This window comes from Triticum urartu, chromosome 3 (genome assembly GCF_003073215.2).
Source record: "Triticum urartu cultivar G1812 chromosome 3, Tu2.1, whole genome shotgun sequence".
Taxonomy (NCBI): domain Eukaryota; kingdom Viridiplantae; phylum Streptophyta; class Magnoliopsida; order Poales; family Poaceae; genus Triticum; species Triticum urartu.
The window spans coordinates 412088914-412102250 of NC_053024.1; positions in this window are offsets into that span (position 1 = coordinate 412088914).

Sequence of the window (13337 nt, forward strand, 5' to 3'; positions counted from 1 at the left end):
ACGGGGGTCCCATTCATCGGGAGGGGTCTGGCGTACCGCAAAACGGGACTCCACGGGATACTGTTCATCTCCACCGTCGACCTCCTCTAGCCTCCACGGGCTACCGTCGACCTCCTCCAGCCTCCATGGACTCCTGTTCATCTAGCCTCCACCATGCGCTACTCCACCGGCTACTGTTCAACCACCCCTCCACGGGCACCCCTCAACCATCTACTGTTCATCCAGCCCTCCACACCACGGGGTCCTATTCAACCACCCCTCCACGGGCACCCCTTCACCGTCTACTGTTCATCCAGCCCTCCACACCACGGGGTCTTGTTCATCCAGAGGCAACGCCACCGCTCACTGTTCATCCACCCCCCTGGAACGCTCACTGTTCATCCAATCGATCGGCTTCAGTTAGCAGCAGTAGCGAAGGAATCGCTCGATCGGGTTCAGTTAACAGCCATCGATCGATCGCTCGGGATCAGTAATGCGTAGCCTGCAGTGCAATCGCTCGGGTTCAGTTAGAGCCCAACGCCTCGCTCGGGTTCAGTTAGAGCCAATGCCTCGCACACACGCGCGTACGTGTACGAGAGAAACGCGCATCGCTCGGCCCCCAACATCCCACCGTAACCGGGAACTCCCCGAAATTTTCCTCCCCCTTGCTTCTACCACGGTTTTTTCCGTCATGGACGGCCCAAAGAATGTCATGCAGCTGCGTCTCCGGCCCGCCCAGGATGAAAAGCCCATTTTCTGTCATGATTTTTTTTCATAGAAGTAGGAGCCCACCACATCTATGATGATACCGGGTTTTGTCACAATTATCATCATAGAAGTGTCATATGTATGACAAAAAAATTCGTTCAGCCCAAAATGTCATGGATGTGTCTTTTTTTTGTAGTGTGATGTTCCCTGTGTTTCTCGAGAACTAAACGCAAATGCTCTTTGTGCTCCTCTTCATTCTTCGAGTATACCATTATATCATCAATGAACACCACAACAAATTTATCCAAATATTCCATGAACACCTTGTTCATCATGCTCATGAAATAGGCAGGGGCGTTAGTCAGTCCAAATGACATGACCGTATACTCATATAACCCGTACCTTGTGGTAAATGCAGTTTTAGGTATATCCTTTTCTCGGATCTTCAGCTGGTGATATCCTGATCGCAGATCGATCTTCGAAAACACCTTAGCTCCTTGCAACTAGTCAAACAAATCATTGATCATCGGTAGTGGGTATTTGTTCTTGATCGTCACCTCATTCAATGCACGATAATCAACAACCATCCTTAGAGACTTATCCTTCTTCTCAACCAAAAGCACTGGGGCTCCCCATGGTGATGAACTCCGTCGGATGTAACCTTTCTCCAATAACTCCTTGATCTGCTTCTCAATCTCCTCCAGATCATTTTCGGGCATCCGGTAGGGTCTCTTTGATATTGGCCCGGTACCTGGCAATAGCTCTATCAAAAACTCGATGTCTCGATCCGGTGGCATGCCTGGTAACTCCTCTGGAAAAACCTCTGGGTAATCCTTCACTACAGGCACTTCCTCCTGAACAACTCCCGTGAGGGTATTTACTTGGCTCCTCCTAGGCGCATGTGTAGATACATACTTGATCCTTTTTCCCTCCGGGGTGGTGAGACAAATTTATTTACTAGCATAGTCAATGCTTCCTCCATACTTTGACATCCAGTCCATGCCTAATATCCCATCCAATACTTGTGACTCCAAAATTATTAGGTCTGACAGAAAAACATGGCTACCAATGGTTAGGGGTATCTGGTCACACGATCAGCTGGCCATATACTCTGCTCCAGGTGAACTTACTAACAGAGGGGTCCTAAGGGTTTGGATTGGTAGTTTAAACTTATCCATGAATCCCCTTGATATGTATGAATGTGATGCACCAGTATCAAAAAGAACAAGGGCGGTAAAAGACTTAACCAAAAACTTACCGATAACTGTGTCTGGCTGCCCTTCAACCTCCTCCACGTTAATGTCGTTCACTTGTCCTTTGTTGAATGGATTAGGCTTCTTCCCAACGCTCCCATTACCGTTTCCATTCTTCGCTTCAGGGCACTCCGTGGCATAGTGTCCATTCTTCCTGCACTTGAAGCAAGTAATGTGACTTAGGTCTCTCTTGGCGGGTGTGGCTGGATTAGAGCGGGTCTGATTGTTTCTGGTTCCGTTCCCAGTCCCATTCTTGGAACCATTGGAGTTATGCGAACTTCCTCCGTTGTGGTTATGACCTCCATGGTTATGAACAAGTCCTCCCGAGTTTGGGGTTAGACGAGGCTTCTGCTGAGCTCCTGAGTTGTACCTTCCTTGTCCATACTTCCTTTTGCGGCTCTCAATTTCCTGCAGCTTCCCTTCAATCATAAGAGCCTTGTCTACCAACTCCTGGTAGTTGTTAAATGTTGCCACCATCAACTGCATGCTCATCTCATCGTTCAGCCCTTCCATAAACTTCTCCTGCTTCGCGGCATCTGTGGCCACATCGTTAGGGGCATAACGAGACAGCTTACTAAATTCATCCACATACTGCCCCACAGTACGGTTCCCTTGGCGCAAGTTGCGAAACTCACGCTTCTTCATGCTCATAGCTCCCGTTGAGACATGGGCGGTGCGAAATGCTTGCTAAAACTGATCCCATGTAACAGTGGCTATAGGATAGGTGACTGTGTAATTCTCCCACCATGAGGCTGCTGGTCCATCCAACTGATGTGCGGCAAAACACACCTTCTCAGCATCTGTACAACATGTAGTGGTTAACTCCCTTCCAATCCTGCAGAGCCAATCATCTGCCACTATCGGCTCGGTGCTGCCGGAAAACACCAGTGGCTGCAACCTCAGAAAGCGGGCTAAGTTCTCAACTGGTGGTGGTGGTGGGTTGTTGTTGTTGTTGCCTTGATTCTGAACTAACAACTGCATCAGTGTATTCTGCTGTTGGATCAACTGAGTGAGCTCCGGTGGGAAAGTAAATCCAGGGTCACGTCTCGGAGGCATCTGAGGGTTTAGAGGGAAGAGAATAGAATAGAATGAGGTCTAGTGAGAAAAACACTACCCATATGCACATGAGACAAACACAATCATATCACTTAATCAATCAAGTAAGGGCATACAATCGATCTAACTATCGTTACAAAAGTGCTCAAACTATACTATATACATGGTGGAATACTACTACTGATGTGGTGGTCTACTAGAAATATTGATCGGTCGAAGACTCCATGATGTCTGCTCTAGCTTCGTCTTCATAGTCATCATCGCTATCGTCGGGGTCTGAGTTGGTGTCGTCGATGATGATGTAGTCCTCAGAACTAATCTCCTTGGGTTCGTCGCCTTCTCCTCCTGGCGCGGGGTCTCCCATGAATACTCCTAGCTTCCTTTCCAGATCGTCATTCTTCTCCACTAGTACGACGATTTCCTCCTCATAATCTTCGCGAGTAGCCTTGAGTTCTTCCTCCAGTTCTGTGATCCTTGTCATTGCCTTCTTCAGATCTATCATGCCTGCACACATCTGGTTCTCCTGGCGACGAATGTGCTGGTTTAACTCCTGGGTGAAAGTTGTGATTGATCTATCCTTCCTGGTGCTGATCATCTCCCATTGCTCATCTCGGCGCCCACAAATCTGATAGATAGTATCCTTAAGCTCCTTATGGTAAACTTCTCCAATGCGTCCCATGGTGATGTGAGCTGCCATACTCTTTCCTAGACTCGAGGTTGGTGCATCAAAGGAAAACTCTATGGGTTTGTTGACTGGCGCGAATGTCCTTCCTGGAACTAGAACTTGAATCATCCACCGCTCCTCTTCCGGTAAGTGGTGTTGTAAGTCCCGGTGAAGCTTGGTATTCTAATGTTAAGGTACTTAGTGACTTCCTTCAAGTGTCGTCCAAAAGGTGCTTCTTCATCCGGTTGTGCAAACTTGTTCCTTGCGTCCGCCATCCTAAAGAGTAGAAAATGGAGAGGAGTCATAAATGAGAAGAGAGTGGTGATCTAGGGCTTTAGCTTAGTGGTCGTGTCCTACACTCAGCATGTGCTCTGATACCATCTTGTAGCGACCTCACCTCAAACGGTTAAGTCTCTGTGCTTCAGTGTCATCCCTAGATCGGTAATGTTGACACACACAATACTCGAAGGATTTATAACAGAGTAGCAATCACACACTTATTACATCGAATGTCTCAAAAGAGAACTTATTACAATAAATATGGCTTAAGGCCATCTAATATGATAACAGCAGAAGGCTTGGAAGATAAAGTGAGTCCATCAACTCCAACGGCATAGCTGAGCTGCACGGCAATGACCTAACGAACCTTACTCCTCGTCTGAAAAGTCTACAACATAATACGTTGCAGCCCGAAAACGGGTCAGCACATGGAATATGCTGGCAATATAGCACGGTAGAGCAAGAACAGAATAATGCTATCACTATATGCATATTTGGCTGGTGGAAAGCTCTATGGTTAAAGTGTTGCGAAAAGCCAATTTTTCCCTACAACAAAGGGATATATTTTATTGAACTATCATGGTAGTTGAAACATCATTGAGAAGGTTCCTCCAACTCAATCCCAATTAAAAGTAATTATCAACCCAACAATATTAATTTAGAGTGATGAGATACATATGATAATCCAAGTACTATATACTCAAGATGTCCATAACCGGGGACACGACTAACCATGATTAGTTTGTACACTCTGCAGAGGTTTGCGCACTTTTCCCCACAAGACTTGATCTCCTTCGTTGGATTTCTTGCACTACATGGTGTTTGAGAAATGGATGACCGAGACACAGTCTTTCAGAAGCATTAACTCTCTACTCCGAATAGACTATACCACCTACAACCCACTACATCTGCTAGTCTACCTCTTCAAGAGCTTCACGCAACTTACTCAACTATGCCAGAGCCCATAATAGCTTGTGGCTGCACACGGAAGTTTCTAGCATGAAATATCTCAGTTCCCTTTGAGCCTGGGTGGCGGACCTTAGGATTATCACACGGGTACTCCAGGATATCCTAGGACAAACTGGATTCTACAGGTGCCCGACAAGCAATCCACCCAGATGTGTATTAAAGTTGCCACCTTAAGTTGAATGATTAATTAACAATATCACATCTGTCATGGATTCACTCAAACCCAATCCACGTCTACGAGCATAGCAATATAAGCAACGTAGAAGTAACTCCCAGGGTTTGATAACAAACAGGTGAATAGGTACTACCTCATCTACTTCCCAATCCCACATGTTATCAAGTCCTAACCATGCAATGTTTGAGGGTTAAAACTAATGCATAAAAACTGGGTGATAAAGGGGATATGATCAAAGTGTTACTTGCCTTGCTGATGATCCGCAAAACCTAGAGACTCGTAGTAGCACGCTTCGCACTCCGGGTGTTCTATCGCAAACAAACAATAGCATACATAAGCAATCATGCAAATACGCACGGGTAAAGCACGAGTAAGAAGATCTAACCAGAAAGTTCAACTTAAGAACTCCGGTTTGCAAAAGGAATCAAATCAAACGGTGCAACGAAACTCAAACTGTGAAAGAAACAAGATCCGATTACTAATATGGACTAAGGTCAAATTTAACTATATCAAAATCTTGTTGAAGTTGGTTAAACGGGAAGAGGGTTTAGAGACGAAGATCTAGGAACTTGAATCGCCTGATTCCGATAAACGAGCGAAAAGTTATACTAAAACGAAAATCGGATCAGAAATCGCGATCGAAAATAATCGCGGAAAATCCAAGAAAAAGAAAAACTGACGAACAGGCTAACGAACGAATGTTCGCTCTCTGCGGCTAAACGGTGAAAACCGTTCGTTAGAACGAACATAAAAACGGGTGTTCGCTAAATAACTAAATAGAAAAAATAAACCGAATCAGATCTAAAAAACAGATCTAGGGTTTTGAAAAAAAACAAACGGTTTTCTCATGAAAACCGAGGCGGCTACCTCGGGTCCGGCGAGGTCCAGCGACGGCAGGGCGGCTAGGGTTAGGGTTTGGGCGGCGGCGCAGTTTGGTCTACGGTGGGCTCGGCGGCGTGGCATAAAAAGGCCCCCCGGGTGGAGTCCCGCTCGGGTACGGCCCGGAGTCGGTTCACTTTTTTTTAAAAATAATAATAATTCCGACGTGCAGAAAAAGAAAGAAAAGAAATACTAAACGGACTCCAAAAATCCTGAAATAAATTTTCCCCGTCCTCTAAAAATAAGCCGGACAAGGTGAACATTTGTTTGGGCCTAAAATGGAATTTTGAGAAACACATATTTTTCCTAATTCAAATAAAATAGCGATAAAACTCCGAATAAAAATCTTATTTGATTTTAATATTAAATCTTCGATATTTCTCTATTTTGAGGAAGGCATTTTATCCTCTCTCTTATTTTATAAAAGAAATATTCGAAGAGTAAATAATTAAAATCAAACGATCCTCTTTTCAAAATTCGAGAAAACTCGATTATGAAAATAATGAAATCCCCAACTCTCTCCGTAGGTCCTTGAGTTGCGTAGAATTTCTAGGATCAAGCCAAAATGCAATAAAATATGATATGCAACGATGATCTAATGTATAACATTCCAAATTGAAAATTTGGGATGTTACAGAAGAACAATCTCCACTGGGCTTCGCCAAGCACAACGGAAACTATGACGGAGGATAAACTAGAGGGACGGGGTTGCCGGCACACGGCTTGGTGTTTCTTGATGTGTCTTGGGTGCTAGCCCTGCCCCTCTATTTATATGTTGAGCCCTAGGGTCGAAACTTGGAGTAAAAGCCTCCTCAAAGTCAGTTTTGACCGAAAGGAAGAGTCCTTCTCGGACTCCAGGGCTAGACGCCAGGGTTCCCGGCGTCTACCCCCTAGACGCCAGGGTTCCTGGTGTCTAGCCTCTGGTCTCCGCAAAACTCCATTTTGCACTTTCCAAAAGCCTCCTGGGCTTTCCCCTTTTGCCCAAATAAAGTGTTCTCGTACCCAAACATTTCGGGAAACATCCGGAACCCCTTCCGGTGAATTTCGGAATCCTTCCGGAGACCAAACACTATTATCCCATATATCAATCTTTACCTCCAGACCATTCCAGAGCTCCTCGTCATGTTCGTGATCACATCCGGGACTCCAAACAACATTCAATCACCAACATACATTACTCATATAATACTATATCGTCAATGAACGTTATGCGTGTGGACCCTACGGGTTCAGGAACTATGTAGACATGACCGAGACCCCTCTTTGGTCAATAACCAATAGCGGAACCTGGATGCCCATATTGGCTCCTACATATTCTATGAAGATCTTTATCAGTCGAACCTTATGACAACATACGTTATTCCCTTTGTCATCGGTATGTTACTTGCCCGAGATTCGATCGTCGGTATCTTCATACCTAGTTCAATCTTGTTACCGGCAAGTCTCTTTACTCGTTCCGTAATACATCATCGCGCAAATAAGTCATTATTACATTGCTTGCAAGGCTTCTTATGATGTGTATTACTGAGAGGGCCCAGAGATACCTCTCCGATACTCGGAGTGACAAATCCTAATGTCGATCTATGCCAACCCAACAAACACCTTCGGAGATACCTGTAGAGCATATTTATAATCACCCAGTTACATTGTGATGTTTGACAGCACACAAGGCATTCCTCCGGTATCCAGGAGTTGCATAATCTCATAGTCGAAGGAATATGTATTTGACATGAAGAAAGCAATAGCAATAAAACTGAACGATCAACATGCTAAGATAACGGATGGGTCTTGTCCATCACATCATTCTCCTAATGATGTGATGCCATTCATCAAATGACAACACATGTCTATGGTTAGGAAACTTAACCATCTTTGATTAACAAGCTAGTCTTAGTAGAAGCTTACTAGGGACATGATGTTTTGTCTATGTATCCACACATGTATCAAGTGTCTGGTTAATACAATTCTAGCATGAATAATAAACACTTATCATGATATAAGGAAATATAAAATAACAACTTTATTATTGCCTCTAGGGCATATTTCCTTCACCACCTTCATCCTATCAGCCAAGGACGGCCTAGACCAGCTAACTTTGCTTTTTCCCATGCCACATTAACGATTTCGTTCACTGTTTCTTCACATAACCAGCGGGCCTCAAAATTTTGCAGGATGATTTCCTGAACTGAGATCCACCATAATACTCCATGTCCAAAAGCAGCGGCTGATGATCAGAGTGCACATGGTGCTTGTGAACAACCACCGCCAGTGGAAGCTTTCTTTACCTTCCCTCATTGCCTACCGCCCGATTTCCTCTCAACTAGATATCACCACGTCTTCATGTAAACTGATCTTCCAAAAACTCAATTCCGCCCAGGCCACATTCAAGTAGACAGTCACTAAGGGCATCTCCAACGCGAACCCTCAAACCTCCCGCATATATCCGGTCCGCGGTGTCCGGACTGCGGAAGGCATCCAACATGGTCCTGTATCGGTCTGTCGCGCGGTCCAGACATGTTTCCTCTCGCAAATCAGAGACAAACATGGGGGAGGGGGTTGCGGGAGTCTGGGCATGCGAAATGTCGCTCTGTGCCCCCCTGGCACACCGAAAAGGAAGGCGGAGCCCGCGCTTTTGTAGCATCCCACACCGCTTCCGCTCCAAAATCCCCCACTCGCTTCTTCCATTCCCCGCCGCTCTTCACCCAATTCCCGCTCTTTTCTCCCGCCCTTCCCTTCCTTCTGCTGCTGAGGCATGGAACCGTCAGAGATGTAGCTGACGGAGGTGCCGGAGGATCCAAGCATCACACTCGCTCGAAAGATCAGCTTGGCGATGCGACAAACTAGTCGCGTCAAAGCGAAGGTCGCAAAGGAGGAGAAGCTCAAGAGCGGTTGGACGGTAGTGGGCCTGGTGGTTGAGTTGGGCGTGGAGGTCATGACGAATGAAGCGGTCGGTGCGGCCGTGGGGGGAGCCACCAGACGAGCGCGCCCATAGTACAGATGGCGCCGTGGTCGTAGCCTTAGAAGCCTCCGTACTACTACACCGCCAAGCAGCTCGGAACCCCTGCCGGTATGGTACCTTACGTTGTCGAGGTTAACATAGTGCCGCTCTTCTCTGAGTATTCTTTATCGTAACTCGTTCGAGCGCGGACGACGACCGGGGAGCAGATGGGTGCCCGCACGTTGTTCACTGCAATGCCTAGAGCGGGGAACCCGGCGTATGACGCGGACAGAGAGATGCTCGACATCATCCACGACGGAGACGCGGGAGTAGGAGGGGGCTATTAGGCTGGGCAGGTGGAAGACTCGGATCCCACCCAGTCCGGTAACTACTAGTAGTAGAAGCAGTCCTACACCTAGACAGCCACGTAGCAGTCCTACACCAAGACAAGCGATGGCACACAGCAAGAGCAGCTTTGGGCTGCCGGGGAGCAGCAGCCAGAGGGGGAGGAGGAGGGCGATGACGATGAAAATGATCCAGATGATACAACCAGCGATCCGGAGAAGAAGGGTAGAGGAGAAAGCTTCAACATGCGGGAGGATGAGCTGTTGTGCGATGCATGCTTGGCCACTAGCATTGATCCGATCCATGGCACAGAGCAAAAGGGCACAACCTTTTGGTGGAACATTCACATATGGTTCCATGAACACAAGCATTTTGCTCCCTACTCTGAGGCGGTCATCCGCAACCATGAATGGAAGTCCCCCAACCATTGATGGTACACCATCCAAGAGGTTGTGTCCAAGTCTTGCAGGCACTTGAAGCATCTCATCATCGCCGAAGAAGGTTAGACAAAATTTACGAGGGAAGAAGTGGGAGGCGGAGAGGGCGAAGCGAGAAGGTGGGGCGGCTAAGCTAACGGAGAGGTTCAAGGACACCTTGGTGAAGAAGGAGGAGGCATGCGTGAGGCGCTCAAACATCAAGGAGGAGAAGAAGGCGGAGAGGTTCAAAATGTTGATGGGGGTGACAGAGAAGAAACTCAAGCTCGAAGAGAGGATGACAATGATCGAAGAGAGGAAGGCCGCACGTGAGGAAGAGAAGTTGAAATCCGCCGCCAATGCAGGGACGCCAATATGTTGATCTTAAATGTGGACTCTGTGGATGCCAACACAAGAATCATCATGCAATTCGTCTGCTACCAGATGTTGCAGTGGAGGAAAGATCAGTTGGCGCTGTTGAGAAATAACCTTTGGCAATGGAGCTCTCGATGTATTCATCGGGTGCATAAGCATGTATATGTGGGCGTACAACATGGGCCTCAACCTCTACTATGCAATGACTAGGAGGTGGGCCATGATATACAATATACATGCAAAACCATATACTCAACACCCCTCCGGAGTCGAAGCGTCGCTAGAGACGTAGAGACAAGACCGAAACTCCTCAAAGACGGAAGTAGGCAATCCCTTGGTCATCACATCGGCGAAATGTTGCATCATCGGGACATGAAGAACCTGGAAGCGCCCAAGAGCCACTTGCTCATGAATGAAGTGAAATGTCGATCTCAATATGCTTCGTTCGGCGATGATGAACCGGACTGGCGGAGAGGTACACGACGAAGACATTGTCGCAGTACACAGACGTGGCCTTGTGAACATCACAAAGCAACTCCTGGAGTAGCTGACGAAGCCAGCAGCATTCGGCAATGGCGTTACCAACTGCCCGATACTCTGCCTTGGCATTCGAGCGGGAAACCATGGGCTGTCGCTTGGACGACCACGAGATCAGCGAGGACCCAAGGTAGACGTAGTAGCCTGAGGTGGAGCGACGTGTGTCGGGGCAACCTGCCTAGTCTGCATCAGAGTAGGCGACGAGGTCGGTGGAGGTGGAGGCCATCAGTGTGAGTCCCAAAGACGTGGTGCTGCGTATGTAATGAATGATGAGCTTCACCAAGGTCCAATGAGAGTCACATGGGGAGTGCATATGGAGGCACACCTGCTGAACAGCATACTGCAAGTCTGGATGCATCAGGGTCAGGTACTATAGAGCACCAACAATAGAATGCCGCATCAGACGCGGGAGAACCCTCCAGAGCAGAGACCTTGGCCTTCGTGTTGATAGGCGTGGCGGCAGGCTTGCAGTTAAGCATGCCAGCATGCTTAAGAAGCTCGTGAGCGTACTTCTGCTGATGCATAAAAACCCATCTGGCCGTCGAACCACCTCGATGCCAAGGAAGTGGTGCAGGGGCCCGAAGTCCTTGAGGGAAAACTCATCATGAAGACGAGCCGTAAGCCGCTGAAGGAGCTCGGTAGTGGATTCTGTCAGGATGATGTCGTCGACATAGAGTAGTAGATATGCAATCACAACTCCCTGATGATAGACGAAGAGGGAAGCATCAAAGCGAGTGTATGTGAATCCAAGCGGCTGCAGGAACGCAGTGATCAGCTGGTACCATGCCCGTAGTGCCTGCTTCAACCCGTGAAGGGAACGGGAGAGCAAGCACACATGGTCAGGATGCGCGGCGTCGACGAATCCAGTGGGCTTCTCAAAGAACACCTACTCGGCAAGGTGGCCATGCAGAAAAGTGTTGGAGACGTCCAACTCATGCATTGGCCAGGCACGAGATACGGCTAACTGGAGCACGGTGCGAATCATGCCCGGTTTGACAACTGAGGCAAAGGTGTCACTGAAGTCCATGCCGCCCGCGCATTGCCGAAATCCCTGGACCACCCAGCGAGCCTTGTAGCGCTCGAGAGTGCCGGCCGGACGAGTCTTATGCCGGAAGACCCACGTGCCAGTGATGATGTTGGCACGGGGCGGCCGAGGGACAAGCTGCTAGGTGCAGTTCCGCTGGAGAGCATCAAACTCTTCCCGCATCGCAACGAGCCAATGAGGATCGAGAAGGGCGGCTTGAGCTGACGATGGGAGAGGGGACGACTCGGAGGCAGAAGTAGCGAGAAGGTACTCATCGCTGGTTGCTACCTCTTGAGCACTACGTTGGATTTCCTTGAAGAGGAAAGGATGATGCAGCAAAGTAGCGTAAGTATTTCCCTCAGTTTTTGAGAACCAAGGTATCAATCCAGTAGGAGGCTGTGCGCGAGTCCCTCGTACCTGCACAAAACAAATAACTCCTCGCAACCAACGCGATAAGGGGTTGTCAATCCCTTCACGGTCACTTACGAGAGTGAGATCTCATAGATATGATAAGATAATATTATTGGTATTTTTATGATAAAGATGCAAAGTAAAATAAAAGCAAAGTAAAAAGCAAAGGAAATAACTAAGTATTGGAAGATTAATATGATGAAGATAGACCCAGGGGCCATAGGTTTCACTAGTGGCTTCTCTCAAGAGCATAAGTATTTTACGGTGGGTGAACGAATTACTGTTGAGCAATTGACAGAATTGAGCATAGTTATGAGAATATCTAGGTATGATCATGTATATAGGCATCACGTCCGAGACAAGTAGACCGACTCCTGCCTACATCTACTACTATTACTCCACTCATCGACCGCTATCCAGCATGCATCTAGAGTATCAAGTTCATGAAAACAGAGTAACGCCTTAAGCAAGATGACATGATGTAGAGGGATAAATTCATGCAATATGATAAAAACCCCATCTTGTTATCCTTGATGGCAATAATACAATATGTGCCTTGCTGCCCCTACTGTCACTGGGAAAGGACACTGCAAGATTGAACCCAAAGCTAAGCACTTCTCCCATTGCAAGAAAGATCAATCTAGTAGGCCAAACCAAACTAATAATTCGAAGAGACTTGCAAAGATAACCAATCATACATAAAAGAATTCAGAGGAGATTCAAATATTGTTCATAGATAATCTTGATCATAAACCCACAATTCATCGGTCTCAACAAACACACCACAAAAAGAAGATTACATCGAATAGATCTCCACAAGAGAGGGGGAGAACATTGTATTGAGATCCAAAAAGAGAGAAGAAGCCATCTGTGACGCCCCAAGACCGGAGCTTCAGACGCCTTCCATGTTTTTCCGAGTTTCGTCATGTGAGTTGTTGGTTTGTTGCATTCATCATTGCATCTTGTGCATTGCATCATGTCATCATGCCATCATGTCATTAATCTTTGCATTTCAATCTTGGCCATTTCTATTTTCTTGGAACGAGCATATTTTTGTGAGTCCAAGAAAAATTAACCGCATGTCCAAATTCCTCTTCCAACCTTTCTCTTCTCTCCTTTTTCCTTTCTTCTACTTCTTTGTTTTTTTAGAAGAAAGAGGAGAGAGAAGAAAGCTAGCCAGGCCTCCCTACTGCTGCACCAGCCGCAACCTGCAGCTAGGCCGGCCCATTCGGCCAAGGCCAAGGCCCATCCCTCTCCTAGGCCAGCCGCACCTTAAACCTAGCCCGATCCATCTCCCTCCCCGATCCCATCTCTTCCTCACTCGTCTCCCTC